Raw genomic sequence first — 13,329 nt, forward strand, 5'->3', positions numbered from 1 at the left:
AGGTTATACACATGGACTTCACCTGATGGTATGCATAGGAATCAGATCGACTACATCTGTGGAAGGAACCGCTGGAGAAGCTCAATATCAGCTGTGAATCAATGAACTATAGAGACCTTTAATTCATGATAACCCCCCCTATATTTTAGGTAATATTCAATAGTAAATCAAGCAAAGTTCCTATTGAATTGTTCCTTCCAAGCAGACAATTACAATGAACATATAATCAACAAAATTCAGGTAGGGATATAAAAAGAAAAGAAACTGTGTTTGAGAGAACATAAATTTTGTGGCTTAAGAGGCTTGTTTTAAATCCAAATCTGCCATTTGTTTGTACTGTGGGCTTGGAGGAAGTAACTGTTCTTTTATTTGCAGAATTAAAAATGAAATAAAATTCCAAGGTGACCATGGAAACAAATAATGAATGCCAAAATTTTTCCCAGAGCTTGACATATAGAAAGTACCCCAATATGGCACCTACAAGTTCTCTAGTTATGGTGTATATATCTTTAATACACTGTTGGATCCTAGTCACTAGTTTTTGGACTTTTTTGGTTGAGTATTTTAAAATCTATATTCCTGATTCCTATCGTCTGTATTTTTCCTTTCCTGTGATTTTTTTTAAATTTTTTGGTCTAGCTTTGGTATCAAGATAATGCTGGCTCTGTGCAATGAGTTAGTGTGATCCCTTCTCTTTTATAATCTGGAATAATTTCATCAAGATTAGTGTCAATTCATCTTTGTGGGTTTGATAAAATTCCCCAAAAAAGCCATTTGTCCCGGGACTTTTGTTGTTGGTGTTGAGAGGTTTTTAATTGTTGTTGTTATGTGCCATCAAGTCAACCACTACTCATAGCAAGCCTAGGCACAATGGCTTTGAATCCTGCTCTATCTTGAGCCAATCCCACTGTCTCTCACAGATACCCTCATTATCCCAGATACTGTTTCAATCCATCTAATTCAGTACCTTCCTCTCCTATGCTATCCCTCCACCTTTCCAAGCATAATGACCTTCTCAAGGAACAGGCCCATCCTTTCAACATGGCCAAGTATGTGAGATGGAGCTTCATCCTTGCCTCCTTGGACAAGCTTGGCTTCATCTTCTTCAGGACACATCTGTTTGTTCTCTTGGCAGTCCATGGTGTGTTCAATACTCTTCTTAAGCACCACATCTCAAAGGCCTTGATTTTTCTTCTGTTATATTTAGTCATTGTCCAACTCTCTAATGCATAACAAGTAGTTGCAAAGACCATGGTCTAGATCAGGTACACCTTAGTCTCTAGGATGATATCACTGCTCTTTAAAACGCTGGAAAGATCCCTGACAGCAGTTTTTTTTTTCTAATGCAATTCAACTTTTTATTTTCTGACTGCTGGTGCTGAAAGTATTGACTGTGGAGGCAAGCAAGCCGAAACTGTTAACAATCTCAATCTCTTCTCCATCTATCCTGATGCTGCCATTTGGCCCAATGGTAAGAATCTTCATTTTCTTGAGATTGAGCTTCAACCCATATTCTAGACTACAGTCCTTGACCCTCTGAAGCAAATGCTTCAGGTCTTCCTCAGTTTCAGCAGTCAAGGTTGTGTCACTCACATAACAGAGGTTGTTTGATGAGTCTTCCTCCAAAACTGATGCCACATTCCTCCTCATAAAGTCCAACCTCTTGAATGATCTGCTCTGCATATAGATTGAAAAGGTTTGGAGGCAGGGCACATCCCTGATATACTCTTTTCCTGATTTTGAACCATGCTGTGTTTTCTTGCTGTTCTGATGACTATCTCCTGGCCCAAGCATAAGCGTCACATAAGCTCAATCAGGTGTTCTGAAATTTCCAGCCACAAATTGTTGTGAACCATATAGGTAAATGCCTTTGCATAGTCAATGAAACAGAGATAGATATTTCTCTGGTATTCTACTTTCAGGCAATATCCAAAACCCTGTTCACAATAAAGATTTATGCACACTTAGATTTGTCTAGCAGACAGGACAACTGAAGCTGAGCCTTCAAGCTGGCAAACACAAAGAGGAGGAACAGTTGCAAGCAGACACTACTGATTGAAACATAGAAAGTGAGAAGCATGAATGTAGGAAAATTGGAAATTGATAAGAGAGAAATGACACTCACAAATATTAACATACTAGTTATTGGTGAGATTAGCTGGACTGGCAAGGGACACTTTGAATCAGACAGTAAGTGATCTACTTTGCAGAAATAAAAAGGTGAAGAAAAACAGGGTCACATTCATAGTTAAAAAGACCATTTCCAGACCCATCTTGAAATATAATATTGTGAGCAACAGGATAATATCCATATGCATATACGGAAAACCTTTTAATACCACTGTCATTCAAAGATATACACCAGCAACCAAAGCCAAAGGAGAGGAAATAGATTATTTCTATCACTTTTTGCAAACAGAAGCCGATTGAACCTGCAAGCAAGATGCATCAATAATAATGGGCAGCTGGAATGCAGAAGTTGGGAACAGAGAAGAAGCACCAGTAGTCATAAAAGATGGCCTGGGTGACAGAAATGAGAATGAAGATAAAAATGACAGAATTTTATGCAGTCAATTATTTATTCATTGCAAATACCACTTATAAGAAACATAAATGGCAACTATACAGAAGGACCTCACCTGATGGCCTGCACAGGTATCATATTGACTACCTGTGTCGTTTTTTATGACAGACTCAACTTCTCCCCTTTTCAAGATCTTGTGGAACTTTTAAAAATCACTCTCTGTATTAGTTTAAGTAAACTGCATGTTTCTAGTCCATTTTTTCAAACATCTCCCAGTCATACCCTGTTCATACCAAGGGTATTGATTGTGGATCCAAGTAAGATGAAATTGTTGACAGATTTAATCCTTTGTATGTCATGATAATGTTGTCTATCAGTCCAGTGGCATGGATTTTTTGCTTTATTAATGTTGAGATGTAGTCCATATTGAAGGCTGCAGTATTTAACTTTCTGAAAAATGTTCTTCAAGTCTTTCTTACTTTCAACAAGCAAGGTTATATCATCTACATAATGAAGATTCTTGATGAATATTCCTCCAAATTGACACCACATATTTCTTCATAGAGTCCAGCTTCTTGAATAAATTGCCTAGGATATAAATTAAATAGGTGTGGAGAAAGGATACAATCCCAACACAAATCTTTCCTGATTTGAAACATGTGGTGTTCATTTACTCTATTTATTTATCAGCCTCTTCGTCTAGGTAGAAGTTCCACATGAACACAATCAAGTATTCTGGTGTTCACATTCTTCTAAATGTTCGCCATAATTTGATCTGATCAACATATTCAAATGCCTTTCCATAGTCAATAAAGCTCCTCAAATAGACAGTCTTCCTTCTTGTATTCTTTGCTTTCAACAAGGATTCATCTAACATCGGTAATTATGATCCCTGGTTCCATGGCCTTTTCTAAATCCAGCTTGAATATTTTGTCCTATTTAACTAAGTGGCATTCCTTTGGTGGATACCTGTATGTGTGTTCCAGTGGTGGTTTTTTCCTACAGTGTGTGGCTTGGTATAATTCCTACTATTTCTCACTGGTTCCTAGTGTATCGCCTGGCTGAGGGATGACTTCTGGGGAGGATGAACGACCACAGCTCCAACTCTACTATTTTCACTGCTCACTTTTCTCACTTCTGAAGCAAGGGGACATAAACTGACTCGTCATATCTTCCCTGTGCTCCCCTCCACGAGTTAAGGTTAAGGTCAATCACTGGGCTATGCTTTATTTACTGCCTCTTGTTGTTATGTGCCATCGAGTAGCTTGCGGATCATAGCGACCCTATGTACAACAGCCCTAAAACTCTGCTCTGTCCTGTGCTAATCGCACTGTCTCTGACACTTCCATCCCGATTATCCCAGTCACTGAATCAATCCATCTCACAGAGGGCCTTCCCCTCCTGCGCTGTCCCTCCACCCTACCAAGCATGATGTCCCTCTCCAAAGACCTGTCCCTCCTCACAACATGTCCAAAGTATGTTAGACGGATCCTCAGAATCCTTGCCTCCAAGGAGCCACCTGTTTAACCCTTTCCAGGACAAATCTGTTTGTATTCCTAGCAGTCCATGGTATTCTCAATACTCTTCTCCAGCACCACAGCTCAAAGGCATCAATTCTCCTTCTATTCTCCTTAGTCACTGTCCAACTCTCCGATGCATAACAAGTGATTGCGAAGACCATGGCCTGTATCAGCCTTTTACTTCCTCTTAGTATCCACACAATATTTTGGCAGAAATTCTCAGTTAGTATTCATCATCTATACTGCCCAGGATATTTAAATACTACCTATTGGTCTGGATGGCAGTGAAACAGCATTAAATTACAAATAGAGATGTAGGTATTTAAGACAATAACAAAACCAAACAAATGCACGTCAATGTTTATTACAGCATTATTCACAATAGTTAAAATGTGGACCCCCCTAAATGTTCAGAAATATTTTTTTAAGTACCAACAATAGTTAGTGGGCACCAAACTATTTTAGAAAAGTAATGTGATTTATTTATTTTTTTTAGAAACTCTCCTGAGTCTATTCTCCAGACTTATAATAGTACATTGTCTGAGTACAAATCAGAAACAAATTTGCCTTAAAATATTTAAAACATTAAAGACCTCATTGTCATCCAGCTGGAATCAACACATAGGTGCCTCTCTATTGGGCTTTGGAGGCTTTAATTTGCATAACAAGGGAGGAGCACCTGGTGGGATAGAAGCATCAGAGAGGAACAGATAGAGGTTTTGAACCATCAGAAAGGAACAGTTTTTGGGTTAACAGTGAAAATCTCTACAGTGGCATAGTCAAATATCCAAAAAGTAATCATAGTGGAAAAAAAGTCTTTATTGATGTAATTGATCATATTATCCTCTTGCTTAAAATTTGTTGTTACATTAAATAATAAATAAAATTAAAACAAAAAAAAAGAATCAATATAAATGGAGAAAGAGTAAGCTATAGCTAAAGCATTGGGAAAAAAAAGTAAAAATTAGGCCCCAACAATTGATGGAACACCAGTTGACATGCTTCAATAAATGGATACAGGCTTGAATGTGCTCACGTGCGTAGGCCAAGAAATTTGAAAGAGAACCAACTGTTTGGAAAATATCTATCTGTTCTCATTAAAAAAAAAATGGTCCAAGAGGATGTGGAAATTAGAAAATATTTTTCATACCACATGGAAGTTTAATCTTCTTGGAGATTACGGGGAAAAAATGTCTGGAAGAGTACATTGACAGGCGACGTCATACAATCGAACTGAATTTCAAGGATATCCTGACACAGGGATGGCTGATAGCATATGGATCAGGGCTGAAAGCAGAGAATACATCAAAGATGTTTGTGTTTTAGTGCCTAAGCAAAGACTTAAACTATGTCTATAGTAAATATATATGTATAATTATATAATATTTTCATTATCTTTTATAATTTTAATGATATTTGTTGTTGTTATATGCCATGGAGCCGCTTGCGACTCATAGCAACCCCATGTACAAGAGCCCTAAATGCTGTCCTATGCTGTGCCAACCTTGCTGTCTCAAACACACTCCTTCCCACCAACCCACTCACAGAATCGATCCATCTCATCGAGGGTCTTCCTCTCCTGTGCCATCCTTCCACTCTCCCAAACATGATGTCCCTCTCCAAGGACTGGTCCCTCCTTGCAACATGTCCAAAGTATGTCAGACGAAGCCTCAGAATCCTTGACTCCAAGGAGCAGCCTGGCTTCACCCTCTCCAGGATGAACTTGTTTGTATATTCCCACAAAATAAACACCTAAATATCCATCCACAGATAAAATGATAGATAAAATGTGATCAATGTATACAGTAGAATACTATTGGTAGCTGTTGTTAGGTGCTATCGAGTCAACCATGACCCATTATGACCCTATGAACAACAGATCTGAACCTTGCGTTATCCTACGTCATCCTCACATTTCCTGACACACTGGAAAACCCTATGAACAGAAGAGGAGCACTATCCCTTAACAGTAACAAGAGTTGAGGTCCTGGAACATGCACCAACATGACTCATCCTCAAAAGCACTGTGTTGAATACAAAAGACAATTACAAAAGCACAAATATTGTATGGTTTCTCTAAAATGATATACACAGAAGAGAAAAAAACTGTATAGAGATCAGAATTTAATTGCAGTTAACAGTGACAGGAGTGGGGATAAAAGGGGAAATTCATGTTTAGAAAGTGCTGGATAGTTTTGGTTATGATAACGGCAGGTTTAACAATAGATATCAGTGGTTATAACATAGTGTGATTGGTGTAATTTGTCCAATTGAATTGTATACCTGAAAATGCTAAATTGAAAAAGGTGCTGTCTGTTTTGTTACAACTAAATTTAAGAAGACTGAACCCTGTATAATGTCATCACCTTACTACTTTCAGACGCCTTACTTCTGGACTTGGTTTATACGGGAGTGAACAGTCGTCTATCCTGTCAGAGTCTCTCTGTTCTAGGTTTGCTGTCTTTCAGGGTTGGCATAAATCTAATTCATGAGAGATCACACGGAGAGTTGGTAGGATAGCTTGACCTTATGTTGCTTTGTTGCCTTGTTGTTGTTCTGTTTTTTACTGTGAAATAATTTGGTTTTTATTTTACTCCCCATCTGCTGGCATCACCATCTGCCTCATCTTCAGGGTTTCTGAAAAGATGAAATGAGGAAATAGGTAAGAGAGCTCTTTCTAAACTGTACGCCTTTATTTACAAGCAAGCAGGAGCAACATTTCATATTTGTGGAGAGCTGTGGAAAAATACTTAATGTTTCTGCTTGCTTGTTGGTTGGCCAGTTAGAGGGAAGGGCAAAGAGGAAGGGGGTGTAAAAAGCAAAACGCTGCGTTGTGCTAAAATCCTGGATTTCAAACAGACCGGAAACGCCTTTGGCTGACTCTTGAGCCAAAAGATGCCTTTCAAGTGGAGAAGGATGAGTTTACTGGAGCATCCAGCACCTCTGACTCGCTGCGGTTTAATGTTGCCTAGACTTTTGTGTAAATACACCTACATCTTAAGTAAAATAGGAAGGATTGGGAATCTGAATTGCCCTACTTGGGATATCCTCTGTGACCGACAACTACTCATGAAGGAAATTGTATTAGTAATAAGTCAAATTCCTAGCGTTAGCTTTTGAATTGCTTCAGAAGGAGCAGCCGCATTTTCAAAAGCTTGTTTGCTTTATGAAGAGCATTGGAATCAGTCTTTTCTGGCTAAAGGTCTCTCTCCAAGGCAGATTTTCACACAGGACTTTTCATGCTCTCTGTCCTGTGCCAGGCTCTATTACCAGGAAATCTTCAGTGGGTAATACTACAAGGCTTCTGTGTTGGGGTTCCCCCCCCGCTTTTGTACCTGACAAGAAACATGAAAATATAATGTTTAGAAGATATGCTTATATCCGAGGCACATTTTCTCAGCTCCTTTGAAGTTGTTGACTTGTCTCCCAAAGAAAACCACTATTTTGGAAAATGTTGTTTTCCACCCTCATTTTATAATTCAAGAATGGTGATGCTTTTACAGGAAAAAAAAAGACAAAATATAGTTATACTTCTAGAGTCAGCTTAAAGAATATATTTTAGGAGTGAGTTAAAGAAATGCATTTATGATTATATCTAACACAAAGTAAGTATCTTTATACACAAGGCCCTGTGCTCGCACTGTGGTACATTACATAATTTTTGTAATAATTCTATGTGGTAGAGCAATATTAAAAATACTTAACAGCAGGTAGAGTACAACATCGATAGTCGTCAGAGCAGATGAGCAGATGGTGTTCTTAGACCAAGTGAAGGTTACAGGATCTCTGAATTTAGCTACAAGGATAGGAACTTTTCAGTCTCTGGATTGTGGCCTGGAGTAGAGAAAGATGGGATTAAGGTGATTCTGTTTCCTTTTAGTCTCTTTCCTCCTCCCTACACCCAAATCTACTCCCATCTCTTCTCTTCTTTCCTGTTCTCAGTCCTTCTTCATTTTCTTTCCTTTTCATTGCTCCTAATCAACCAAGGATCATCGAGTGATTCTCCTACACATTCATGATATTAACAGGGACAAAGAACTATGATCTTTATATAAAAAAGGGAAATTAATTCAAAGCACACGTAAAAATTCTTTTTCAGTCATAAAGAAATCCACCAAGACAGACTATTTATTTATTCACATTCACTGTCATTGCTGTTAGGTGCCATTGAGTCGAGTACGATTCATAGGAATGCTATGAAGAGCTGAACTGAACCCTGCCTTATCCTCTGTCATCCTCATAATTTCTGATACACTAGAGCATTTGCTGGTTCATCTCACTGAGAATTTTCTGTTTATGCAAAACCTCCACCTTTCCAAGCATGATTAACCTTTCCAACAAGTAGCTTCTTCTAGCAACATGTCCAAATTATGAGAGATGAAGTCTCACCATCCTTGCCTCCAAGGAACACTTTGGCTGTACTCTTTCCAAGATACATATGTTCATTCTTTGGCAGTCCATGGGCTTAGTACTCTTCTCCAACACCACAAGTCCAAGGCATCAATTATTCTTCTGCCATCCTTATTCACTGTCCAACTCTCAGCTGCATAGAATGTGATTCAAAAGACCATGACCTGAATCAAACTGATATCATTGCTCTTCAGTATTTTGGAAAGATCCTTGACAGCAGACTTGCCACAGCAATACATCTCCTGCCTGATGTCTTGATTGTTGATACACAGGATATGGACTGTGGATCAAAGAGAAAATCACTGACAGTTTCAATCTTTTCTCTATCTATCATAATGTTGTCTGTTGGCCCAATGGTAAGGACTTTTGTTTACTTGCTGTTGGGATGCTAACTGAAGACTTGAGTCTTTAATGATCTTCCCCAGCAAGGACTTCAAGTCCTCCTCACTTTCAGCAGGCAAGGTTGTGTCTGCATAACTCAGGTTGTTGATGAATCGTCCTTGAATCCTTATGCCACATTCTTCATTATAGAGTCAGACTTCATGAACTATTTGTTCAACATACATATCCATTGTCATTGTTATGTGCTATCAAATTGCCTTCAATTCATACCGATGCTATGTGCAAGTCTGAACTCTGTTCTATCCTGTGCTAACCTATTGTCTCTGACAAACCTACACTCATCACCCCAGTCACTGAGTCAACCTATCTCATTGAGAGTCTTCTTCTCTTGCACTGTCCATCCACCTTCCCAAACATAATGCCCCTATCCAAGGACTGGTTAGTACACATATATAAATTACACTGATAGACTTTTATTTAAAAGTTTATTCATTCATTCATTCAAGATTATAATGAGAGATGATCAAATGTTAACATAAAGTATTTCTGTTTACTGTTGAGTTCACAATCAGCACTATTGGTACCAACAGCTAGGAAATCAAAAGCCAAATTGCATTGAGAAAGCCTTCTGTCAGGAACATCTCCAGAGCACTTAAGAGCAATGGTGTCAGTCTAGAGTCTAAAGTGTGCCTGATCCATGCCATGGTCTTCTCAATTAAGTGCTATGCATCAGAAAGCTGCACAATGACTAGGAATGATAGAAGAATTAATGTCGTTGGGCTGCGGTGCTGGAAAAGAGTATTGACTATACCATGGACTGTTAAGGAAAGAAACAGATTTGTCCTGGAGAGGGTGAAACCAGGCTGTGATCCATGGAGGCAAAAATTCTGAAGCTTTGCCTTACATAATAATTTGGACATGTTGCAAGGAGGGACCAATCTTTGGAAAGGGACATTATGCTTGGGAGGTTGGAGGACAGCATAGGAAAGGAAGACTCTCAATCAGATGGATTAACTCAGTGACTGGAGTAATAAGGGTAGGTGTTTTGGAGACAGTGAGGTTGGCTCAAAAATAGAGCAGGGTTTAGAGCTGTTGCAATGCATCGCAGGCAAGTAGACAGCACATGACAATAATAACAAGAATATCCTTGCTTTACACTTTTTTGAAATTTGTTTTTAGTTTGTAATGGAAGAGTCCCATCAACTGAGCCAATTGGCAGCACCATCATTATTGAAAAGATAGAGATTGTTAACAATTATAGCTTGCTGTATTCCACAATCAACACTTGGCACCAGCAGTCAAATAATCAAAAAATAAATTTCTCTGGGGAAACCTGCTTCCAGGGACCACTCAAAAGTGCTGAAGAGCAACAACATCAGTCTGGAGACTCAGATACACTTGATTAAGGTCACAGTCTTTGCAATCACTTGTTATGAATCAGAGATATGGACAATGACCAAAGATGACAAAATAAGAATTGATGTCTTTGAGTTGTGGTACTAAAGAAGATAACTGAATGTACCATAGACTGCTGAAAGAAAAAATAGGTATATCCTGGAGAGGATGAAACCAGGCTACTACTTGGAAGCAAGGATTTTAAAGCTCTGTCTGACATACATTTACCTGTGGCCAAGAGGGGTCAGTCCCTGGAGGAGGACAACATACTTAGAAGCGTGGAGTGACAGCACAAGAGAGGAAGAACCTGGATGAGATGTACTGATACAGTAACTAGGGTAATGGAGTAGGTGTATCAGTGACTGTGAAACTGCCTCAGGACAGAGCAGAGTTCAGAGCTATTATGCATAATGTCACAGTGAGTCATAGGCTTCTTGACTGCACATATCAACTGGAATATTTTGGTTTGTCATATAGATGTGTTTCACATATTCCTTATGTTTCACACAATCATTCCTATACATTCAGTTTAATAAATCCAATCACCATTGATCTATGCTGACTCTTACCCTGTCTTTTCAGGTCTCCACTGGGTCTTTCCTGATTACTTCACCATCTTCTCCTTCCACCCTCCAAATATTGCAACCCTGAGATTTCCCTCCCTCCTCACTCTCAGTGCATCTGCTTCCTCTCCTTCACACTTTCACTTTTGTACACATCTTTCTAATTCCTCATCTCGTTTTACATTACTGTTTTTACACAGATTGGGTCCATTCAGCATAAAGCTTTTCAGTTCTGCACATGTTTTATAGTATTTTTTGAAATTGTTGCTTCTAACTGTTGCATAGTATTTCATCCTGCGAACATACCACAGTATCACAAGCCGTTAATTTGTTGATGGATATCTGGGCATTTCCATGTTCTTGCAATTATGAAAAACAGTGCTATGCACATCAGTGTATGAATTGCCATCTGTGTCTCAGTTTTATTTATCTTGGGATATGTTCCTAACAGTGGAATAGCTAGGTCAATTAAGAAGGATCCAAAGCACTTGCTACAGAAGGTCAAGGGCTGTAGTCTTCAATATGAATTGAAGCTCAACATCAAGAAGACAAAGATTCTCACCACTGGGCCAATTGGCAGCACCATGATAAATGGAGAAGAGATTGAGGCTGTTAACAATTACAGCTTACTCGGCTCTATAATCAACACTCTTAACATCAATAGTCCGGAAATAAAAAGAAAAATTGCATTGGGAAAATCTGCTGTCGGAGACCTCTCCAGAGTGCTGAAATGCAATATCAGTCTGGAGACTAAGGTGCACCTGACCCAGTCCATGGTCTTCACTATTACTTGTTATGCATCAGAGAGCTCGACAGTGACTAAGGATTATAAAAGGTAAATCAATGCCTGTCTTAGAGATGACGAAGCCAAGTATCTCCTTGGAGGCTAGGATTTTGAAGCTCCTCCTCACATAATTTGGGCATATAGCCAGAAAAGACCAGTCCTTGGAGAAGGACATCATATTTGGAAGGGTGGAGGGACAGTGCAGGAGAGGAAGACCCCGGATGAAAATGGAAGGTAGGTGTGTTGGAGTCAGTGAAACTGGCTTAGGACAAGGCAGGCTTCAGGGCTGCTGTTCATAGGGTACTATGAGTCACTGGTGACTCAAAAGCACAGAAGAAAAACAACAGTTCTCAGAAAAAGATAACTCTTTAAAGTCTTACTCTAAAAAATACTTTTTTCCCTTTGTATTACAGGTTTATCCAGCTCCTTTGGTGTATTTTTTCCTTACTTGAGACAAACCATATTCTGAGATGTCCCCTTCTTATTTTTTAGTTATTTTAGTTTTAAATATCTGTCCTCTATTTCATTTATCCACATTTTGGTGGCTTACATGGGGATGTGATGCTGGAAGCTATACTAGAAGTTTGTTGTTTGTTTTTTTTTAAAAAAACAACACATCAAGTTTGCACATAGTGGACAGCTTTAGGTGGAGCTTCTACATTAAAGACAGTCTAGGGTGATGAAGCTACTTTGAAGGAAATAGAAAAATACAAGGCCCCTGGAATAGATGGTATGCCAATTGATATATTTCAGCTAACACATGCTGCCCTGGATGTGCTCACCAAGTTGTGCCAGAAAATCTGGAGAACAACCACTTGGCCAACTGACTGGAAGAGATTTCTATTTGTTCCCATCCCAAAGAAGCGTGACCCAACAGAGTGTGGAAACTACGGAACAATCTCATTGATTTGACATGCAAGCAAGATTCTACTGAAGATTATCCAAAAACCACTGGAACAACACATCAGCAGAGAACTGTTGACGTCCGCTCTGGGTTCAGAAGAGGTCGTGGTACTAGGGATATCGTAGCTAATGTTAGATGGATCTTAGCTGAAAGCAGAGAATACCAGTGGAATGTATATCTGTGTTTCATTGATTATGCAAAGATGTTTGACTGTGTGGATCATAATAAACTGTGGCTGACTCTGAGAAGAATGGGAATCTCAGAACACTAGATTGTGCTAATGCGAAACCTATACTTGGATCAGGAGGCCGTCATCAGAATAGAGCAAGGAAACATTGCATGGTTCAAAATTGGGAAGGGAGTACACCAGGGATGTGTCCTTTCTCCATACCTTTTCAACTTGTATGCAGAACAGATTATCCAGGAGGCTGGGCTCTATGAGGAAAAATGTGGGGTCAGGATTGGTGGAAGATCTATCAACAATGTGCATTATGTAGATGACACAACCCTGCTTGCTGAAACTGAGGAGGACCTGAAGCACTTGGTGAAGAAGGTCAAGGACTGCAGTCTCCAATATGGACGAGGCTCAATATCAAGAAAACAAAGATTCTTACCACTGAACCAATTGACAGCATCAGGATGGATGGTGAAGAGACTGAGATTGTTCACAGCTTTAATCTGCTTGGCTCCACAGTCAACACTCTTGACACCAGCAGCCAGGAAATTAAAAGACGTATTGCTATGGGAAAGTCTGTTGTTGGGGACCTTTCCAAAGCACTGAAGAGCAATGGTGTCTCTCTGGAGAGTAAGGTGCATCTGATACAGGCCATGGTCTTTGCAATCACTTGTTATGCATCAGAGAGCTGGACAATGACTAGGGAGGACAG

This window comes from Elephantulus edwardii, unplaced genomic scaffold (assembly GCF_000299155.1).
Source record: "Elephantulus edwardii isolate Elephantulus edwardi_28Jun2011 unplaced genomic scaffold, EleEdw1.0 scaffold00035, whole genome shotgun sequence".
In the NCBI taxonomy this organism is placed as follows: domain Eukaryota; kingdom Metazoa; phylum Chordata; class Mammalia; order Macroscelidea; family Macroscelididae; genus Elephantulus; species Elephantulus edwardii.